This window comes from Cucurbita pepo, chromosome 3 (assembly GCF_057944985.1).
Source record: "Cucurbita pepo subsp. pepo isolate OVF chromosome 3, ASM5794498v1, whole genome shotgun sequence".
Lineage (NCBI taxonomy): Eukaryota > Viridiplantae > Streptophyta > Magnoliopsida > Cucurbitales > Cucurbitaceae > Cucurbita > Cucurbita pepo.
The window spans coordinates 11,468,520-11,477,472 of record NC_141800.1 but is presented as its reverse complement, the minus strand read 5'-3'; positions in this window follow the sequence as shown (position 1 = coordinate 11,477,472).

The window sequence follows — 8,953 nt, the reverse complement described above, 5'->3', positions numbered from 1 at the left end:
CCCTAGGGCAATACTCATTAGTATGGAGGAGCCATTTTGGTCTCAAGACAGTACCACACTCCACACATGTCTACCTATTGAGCTATAATCGGAGGATTCTCCCTAGTTGTGTCAGACAACATCTAGTTATTATTAAGATCAGCAAACTACCTATTTCACTGCATTTTCAAGCAGAAAGTAGTAAACTACTTGTCCGTACACTCTCCTCAGTTAGAATAATAAACTATCTGTCTTAGAGACACTAATTGCCTGTTCACCGTCTTTTTAGGCTAGACCTGTAAACTATACGTTTATACCTCCTCTCGATTTAGAACAGTAAAAACTCATGGCTCTCCACTACGCACAATCCATGCTACCTTAATAGTATACCCTTCATAACTCCTAGAATTCTCTATGGGTGACAACTAAATCATGTGTACAAGTAGACCCTAACCTCTATTGGCTAGTTCGCAGATAGGGGTTGTACCTTGAATGTCTCAAGGTAGTTGGTCAACCGAGACAAGAGTGTGAGACCCATAATTATTTTCTAGGACCAAAATATGTCGGACACTAGCTCATAGGCTAAAATAATCATAACAGACACTCTAGGAGGACACATAACAATAGTCTAAACCATAATTGAAATATAACCGATTTTCAAACTTTAAATCATGTAAAGGCATACAACTTACTCGTCGTCATGTGTATTAGGATAACAAATCAACATAATCATGATAGAAAACATAAATGCATGGATAACAAATCAACATAATCATGATAGAAAACATAAATGCATAATAAAACCATGAGAGTTCACAAATTATGTGCACAAAAGCTATATAACTGAAAACTAAGCTAAATTGTAAACCCATTCATGTTTTCTAGCCTTTAGTTATCATAGAACTAGGTCAATTAAGCTCCTAAACATGATAATCAATTATTTGCCCTCGATCATAATAGACTCCTACAAGTATTTCTTAAAATTTGCTCCATATGGCTACTTACTTGATTTGATGTATTCAGGGGCTCGGTTCACGACCTTTTCGAGGCTGAAATTTCTTCATACTTCTTGGGCAGGTAGCAAATTGAGTTTAGTTTTTGGATCAATAAAAAATTTCATGAACATTGGCCTAAGAAGGGGCAAACCGGTCAAATTACTAAAGAAAGATCAACTGGGTAACGTGGTTGGTTCACTCGAACCACCACGTCACCATAGTCTCCTACCTCCAGCACTTGAGACACATGCAAAGAATAGTGTAGTACCACCTAAAACTCGTCCATTTTAGCCCAATACAACGATGATGTAACGACCCGAAAAAAAAAAAAGAACAATAATAATAATAATAAGTAAATAATTAAATAATTAAAATAATAATTTTCCCTCCACTCCTCTCCACTCACCCCTGTTCCTCTCCCAGACTATCTCTCCTCACCCACAGAGTCAAAATCTCACTAGAGAATACAGGATGCATCCACTATCTCTCATCAACCTACTCATAGATCCAGAATACAGGATGCATTCGTGGTTCCTACAAAAAAAAAATAATAAGGAGAGCTGGAGATTTAATTGTTGGAGAGAGAGATCTTGTTATTATGTAAGTCATGTTGGAGAGAGATCTTGTTATTATGTAAGTCATATTTCAGATCTCATTTTCATTTATCTTATAAGAAATGAGTGAGAATCAGATTTCCTTTTTCTTTGTCTAATTATTCAGAATTAGATCTCTTGTTTGCTTGACCAGTTATTTAGATTTTTGGCCGAATAAATGAGGCAAATATTTGTCAACAGAATAAAAAAAATACAGAATAGATCGAAAAAGGGAAGATAAGAAGTAAATACAGAAAGGAAAGATGGAAAGAAGAAAGGAAATATTCAAAGAAAATTTATCTCTAAAAAATTAAAAGGTAAATAAGAAAGAAAAGATGGAAAGAAGAAAGAAAAGATTGGAAAAGAAAATTTATCTATAAAAAATTAACAAGTAAATAAGAAGGAAAGATGGAAAGAAGAAAGGAAAGATGAAAGAAAATTTATATGTGATATTTGTGAATTTTAAAGGTTAACAAAATTAAAGGAATAAAAAAAAAGATACATATAAGATAAAGGAAAGATTTGGAAAGAAGAATTAACTAGAATATCAAACAAAAAATACAAAGATAAAACAGGAGAGAAGCCAGAATAAACAAACTCAAAACAAAAAAAAAAAGAAAAAAAGAAAAGAGGAAATACATAAAAGAAGAAAAAAATAGAGAAGGAAAGGAAGAGGAGAGGAAATACAGAGCGAAGGAAGAGGAAAATAAAAGGAAAGAGTATCGAAATTGACCAATAATATGATTAAGTAAGAATCGATTAAAAATTGGTTAAGAATATGTCTTGAACAAAAATTGAGAGAAGAAGCAGAGTATAGAAAGAATATCAGCAGTCACTCGAAATAAAAAAAGAGAAGAAGCATAGTAGAGAAAGAATATCAGCAGTCACTCGAAATAAAAAATAGAAAATGAAATCTTAATATAAATAGAATATATATAGAATATGTATATATATTTAGATGTATATTATAACGTTCCAAGACTTTATCCATGCAAAGTCTTTAATGCTTGCATGAAGTTTAGCACATGAATCATTGTAAAAGTTAGAGAATTGAACATGAAATTGATGTCATGGATTCTTATAGGTTGACTTGAATACAAAGTGAAAAATCGAACTTTCATTAAGGATAAATTGGTGACACCCGTATAAGCTAATCAGGTAAGTGGTCTTACTATAGGATAGACTAAAAATTGTATGAGTTATGATGATGTATGAACTATGTCGTACGATTCTGTATATGAGTTATGATGATGTATGAGTTATGATGTTGTATGAGTTATGATGATGTGTGAGTTACGGTACTTGATGATGTGCTCAGTATATATATTTTTTGATGAATGTCGTACTTGATATGTTTGATGCACTTTGTGGCAATATGATGAGTATGATGATTGCGTGACGTTTACCTTAATATGATGATATTTTCCATATTGAGCATGCTATATGATGATGAGTGTCATATTGCATCATGTCGTTAGATCGACATAGGACACAACCCTAAGAGCGTGAAAATGATATTAATATAAATATCTACGAGTATGTGTTACCTAGAGTAACAAAGAGATGAGACTAGAGGGTTGTGTCAGAAGAGACATTATGATGGATTTAGAGGGACCTCATGCATATTGTATGTTCATAAGCATAGGGCTACTTCCCCTAGAGATGATGAGTGCGACGAGCACCGTATGATGAGCGCGAATGCGCACAGGTGTGAACACACACAAATAAGGGTGTTCATGAGGCGCATGACACTATGGGGTTCCGCTGACCTCTGGACGTCGCTACAGATTAGCTTGACCAGAGGGTCCAGGGGGTGTGCGAGCGTGTGAATGTTTGCTGAATCCACCACACCTAAATAGTGGTGAGAGTTCTCTTATTTATAATCATTTACAGAATACAGAAATATGGTAAATTACAAATAATATGGAAATAGCGATAAAAGGAAAGAATAATAAATGAATACAATATATTTGCCTTTAATAAAAGGGCAAATATCTAGATATTTGCCTTATAATGAACGATCAACTATCCTTAACACCCCCCCGCAAGCTGAGCGTCGGATTTGAACGAACGTGAAGCTTAGATCTGAAAAATTCAAAAAGAGGTCGAGAAATACTCTTTATGAAGATGTCAGCAACTTGGAGATGAGAGGGTACATATTGTGTGCGAAGTTTGCCAGCGATAACAAGTTCTCGATGGAAATGATAATCTAGTTCAACATGTTTGGTCCGCTTGTGAGAAACGAGATTAGAGCTAAAAAAAAATAGCACTTTTGTTGTCATATAAGAGTAAGGGCTGCTGTGAAATAGGGACCTTGAGGTCATGCAAAAAGATGTGTAACCCAAAGAAGTTCAGCAGCAGTTGTGGCAAGAGCACGATACTCAGATTCACAGCTGGAGCGTGAGACAGTAGGTTGCTTTTTGGCACTCCAAGAAACGAGATTGTTACCAAGGTAAATAGAATAGCCGGATGTAGAACGACGAGTATCGGGACAACCAGCCCAGTCAGCATCCGAATGAGCGACTAGCGTACTAGGAACAGTGGATGAACGAAAGGTAAGACCAAAGTGGAGTGTTCCTTTGACATAGCGAAGAATACGTTTGACAGCAAGAAAGTGATCTGCAGTAGGGGCATGCAAGAATTGACTGACAGAATTGACAGCATAGGCAATATCTGGACGCGTAATAGTCAAGTACTGAAGGACGCCAACAAGAGATCTGTAGAGAGTAGGATCAGAGAAAGGAGAACCATCAGCAGTTAGGTGTTGAGAAACAACCATGGGAGTGTGAACTGGTTTGCTATCGAGCAACTGAGCACGAGTAAGAATATCTCGAGCATATTTTAACTGACTAATAAAGAGACCATCAGGAGTGGGTGAAGCTTCAAGACCAAGAAAGTAACTGAGAGAACCCAAATCTTTGGTAGCAAACTCAGAATGAAGCTTGCGAGTAAAGCTGTCAATAAGAGATGAGTTGTTGCCGGTAACAATAATGTCATCAACATAAAGAAGCAAATAGATAAGGTTAGATTGCTGATGAAAGACAAAAAGGGACGTATCAGCGCGACTGCAAGAGAACCCAAGTGTGAGAAGAAATGAGCTAAAACGCTGAAACCAAGCACGAGGAGCTTGCTTTAAGCCATAGAGAGCTTTCTTTAATAGACAAACATGAGTGGAAAATCGATGATCAATATACCCAGGAGGTTGTTCCATATGAACACGTTCAATAAGAGCTCCATTGAGAAAAGCATTGTTGACATCAAGTTGTCGAAGAGGCCATTTATTTGTGACTGCAATAGAAAGCACAACACGGATAGTGGTAGCTTTGACAACCGGACTGAAAGTGTCAGTGTAGTCAAGACCAGAAACCTGAGTATAACCTTTGGCAACAAGACGAGCCTTGAAACGCTCGACAGATCCATCAGGCAAATATTTAATACGAAACACCCATTTAGAGTCCACGATGTTGGTGTTGGCAGGGCAAGGAACCAAAGTCCAAGTATCATTTTGTTGTAACGCTCGAATTTCTTCATCCATGGCAGCCACCCAAGCAAGATTCTTAGCCGCAGATTTGAATCATTTTGGCTCAGTGGATGTAAGAAGAGCAGAAAGAAGTCTAGATGAGCCCAAAATACCAAAATTTGCTGGATGACGAGTCTTGAATATACCAGCTTTGGCTCGTGTGATCATAGGATGAGTGCCCAAAGAAGAGAAATCAACAGGAGGTTCAATAGAGGTCGAATTAGAAGTCGAGGGTGGTAAAGTGGAACCTGCAAGAGAAGTATCAACCTGCACAAACTCATCTACAAGGTCAGAACAAATATCACATGGGATGAACTGGATCGAGGAATGTGCGGTGATGAAGTGGTAGGGGGGATGAATCAATATGATGAAGATGTGGTTCCAAGAAATTTGAAATAGGAATAGAGGAAAGAGGTTGGGCCTGGGAGCTAGGGATACCAGGAAAGTGAGTTTCATCAAATTGAGCATGGCAGGTGATATATAGCTTAGTGGTGGCGGGATCAAGACAGCGGAACCCTTTATGAGCAGGACTATAACCCAAAAAAATACAAGGAATGCTGCGGGGAGAATGCTTGTTAGGCATATAATCACGCAAATAAGGATAAACACGACAACCAAATGGATGAAAATTGTCATAATGTGGAGTGTAGCCATAAAGGAGTTCAAAGGGTGACTTACCTCCAAGAAGTGGAGTAGGCAACCGGTTGATAATATAAGCTGCAGTGCTGAAGGCGTCAACCCAAAAACGAGGAGAAAGATGAGAGTGAAAGAGAAGGGTCAAGTCAGTCTCAGTCACATGACGATGTTTTCTCTCAGCACGACCATTTTGAGCAGGTGTATATGGACAAGAGAGTTGATGGTGGATGCCAGAATTACGTAAATGAGTTTTGAAACAAGTACTAGTAAATTCAGTACCACCATCGCTTTGAAATACCTTGATACGAGAAGAATATTGATTTTTCACAAATTTTTGAAATTGAAGAAAAATATCAAAAAAATCAGATTTAAATCTTAAAGGGTAAAACCAAGTGAATCGAGAATAATCATCAATAAAAATAGCATAATAAAGAAAACCCGAATTTGATTTGACGGGAGAAGGACCCCAAAGATCACAATGAATAAGATCTAACACATGAGACGACCTACGTTCATTGCGGGAATAAGGCAATCGGTGACTTTTCGCAAGCTGACAAGTATTACATAATGATGGAGAAGGCAATAAAGACGTAAGAGAAAGATGACCTTTTCTATTTAAAAAAGAAATAACAGAATGATTCACATGACCAGACGAGCATGCCATAAATCATATGAAGCACGTAAAGATTTGTTTCTAAGGGCTGAAATAAAAGCAGAATTGCCGCGCTCCAACACATATAGCCCTCCATCTCTTTTACCGGTTCCACCACCCTTCCTGTTTGACGATTCTGGATAGTAATAAGATTATTAGTAAATGTATGGAGAGAGGAAAATCAGACATTAATTTACTTATGGAAAGAAGATTTTTAGTGAGGTGAGGGACAACCAAGACATCTAATAAGTGAATATTTGGAACAGGAGAAAGAGTACCGGTGTGGGTAATGGGTAGGGATGCACCGTTTCCTACGATCACAGAGTCCTTACCCGTGTAATTTTTAGACTGATCCAGAATAGATGGGTCGGCAGTCATATGGGCCGAAGCTCCAGTGTCAAGAAACCAATCAGTAGCATCGGATCCAGCAATAGAACATGACGTGTTAAAGGCTTCAACAAGGTGAGCATGAGAAGAATCAGGTCGAACATACCGTTGGTTGCAGCGGTCAGCATAATGGCCCTCTTTGCGGCATATTTGGCAGTGAGGTGGTCGACGACCCTGACTTGAGTGGGTTCGTCCTCGATTAGAAGAGTTGTTTTTGTGAGAATAAGAACGACCTCGCTGGTTGGTAAAGAAACGATTAGTGGCTGTGAATACTATAGGAGTGGAGTCAGATGACTCAAGGGAGCGCTGGAACAACTCAAAACTTTCGGCTTTAGAGACTAAATCTGCAAAACAGGGGATAGGCGTGAGAGCCATCTGAGCAGTAGAAAAAGCTGAAAATTCGGTGCCGAGTCCACGAAGGAACCAGTGCACTTTATCAATGTCCTCTGGCATGAAGTTGGTCACAATTTTTTTTGGAGACATGGGCATACTCAGCAACAGGTTTGGTGCCACGTTTCATCAACTGCAAGTCATCCTTGAGTCTCAGTTCACGAGCTTTCGACTGATGGCTGAACGTAGTTTCCAACGCAAGCCAAACATCACGTGCAGTAGAGAGACCAACGACAACAGCCATGGCTTCCTCAGTGAGAGAGGAGAGCAGGAGACAGAGAAGTCATTGATCAGCTGCTCTCCATGCCAAATATTTGGGGTTGAGTGTTGAGGAAGTTTCTGGTTCAAAGCGAGGTGGTGGAACCATAGTTCCATCGACATAGCCTAGCATGTCTTGACTCTCAAGGAGAGGGAGAAGTTGGCTTTTCCAGAGAAGATAATTGGAGGAAGAAAGTTTGATGGTGATTATATGGATTAGAGTATTGAAAGGAAGAAGATGATAAGAAGATTCGGAAGCCATAAAGAAGAAAGGATCAGGTTGTTAAACCGAAAGGGCTCTGATACCATATGAATGTTTGCTGAATCCACCACACCTAAATAGTGGTGAGAGTTCTCTTATTTATAGTCATTTACAGAATACAGAAATATGGTAAATTACAAATAATATGAAAATAGTGATAAAAGGAAAGAATAATAAATGAATACAATATATTTGCCTTTAATAAAAGGGCAAATATGGTAACCCGTAATGTAAGGCAAATATCTAGATATTTGCCTTATAATGAACGGTCAACTATCCTTAACAGAGCGCCTTGGGGATTCACACTCGCACGTGTGAGTCGTGTGTAGGGAAGTACTACACATCCAATTTGTCTGAGACTGGAGGCCACCCCTAAGATGATTAGAGATAGGTCCCTAAATCATGATTACATGTGTTTGCATTTGCATGGCCCCTATAGTGGGGCCACTTACTGAGTATTCTTTGAAATACTCGGCCGTGTGCCACATCATTTTTCAGGTAAAGGCAAGGCGCACTTGTACGAAGGACGGCGGCATCTCGAGCAGAGACTGTGGCACGTGCATAGGGTAGATTCATATTTAAATTTCTAGTTTTAATAGGTTGTTTTGCATTTCATTGTTTTAAATTATTTTGTATTTGTTTTTGTTTTCTCTAAATTTCAGTATTTCATATTTAAACACGTAAGATCATGGCTGTGTTTTACAGAGAAAAAGTTGTTTTAAACGTTTTTTTTTTTTTTGAAGTTTACGTTATCAATTATGTTCATGTAAGAGTTATATTTCCGCATTATAGATGAGCATGAGACGTTAGTAGCGACTCTGAGTATGTAGAAATTTAGGGTCGTTACAGATGATCTCCATTTGAGTCCTTCACAAAACTTGTAATTATGCACACCTTAAATCGTTTATGTAAGACCCCAAGAAATGATAAGATAACTCGAGAAAGTTTAAGGTCCTCATGAGAAGTTTAAAGAAGAAAAAACCCTTTTGCCCTAGAGATCAAAAAATAATTTCTCAAGAGTTTGTTTTTATTGGTGAAATTCTAGTTATTTATGATCACTAACTCATCGGCTAATCTTGAGGGCCTAAATTCTAGTATACTAAAAAATTTCGTCTCTCCTTCAAGATTACATTGATATGAATCCAAAATTCGACTAATTTAGACTATCCAACTTAAACTATAAATGTTTGGTTTAAGAGGGTTCATATGACTTGAAAACCTCTACTACTCAAACTATATAAGTTGGTGGGTTTAGATTTTTTTTTTGTTTTCATTTAACTT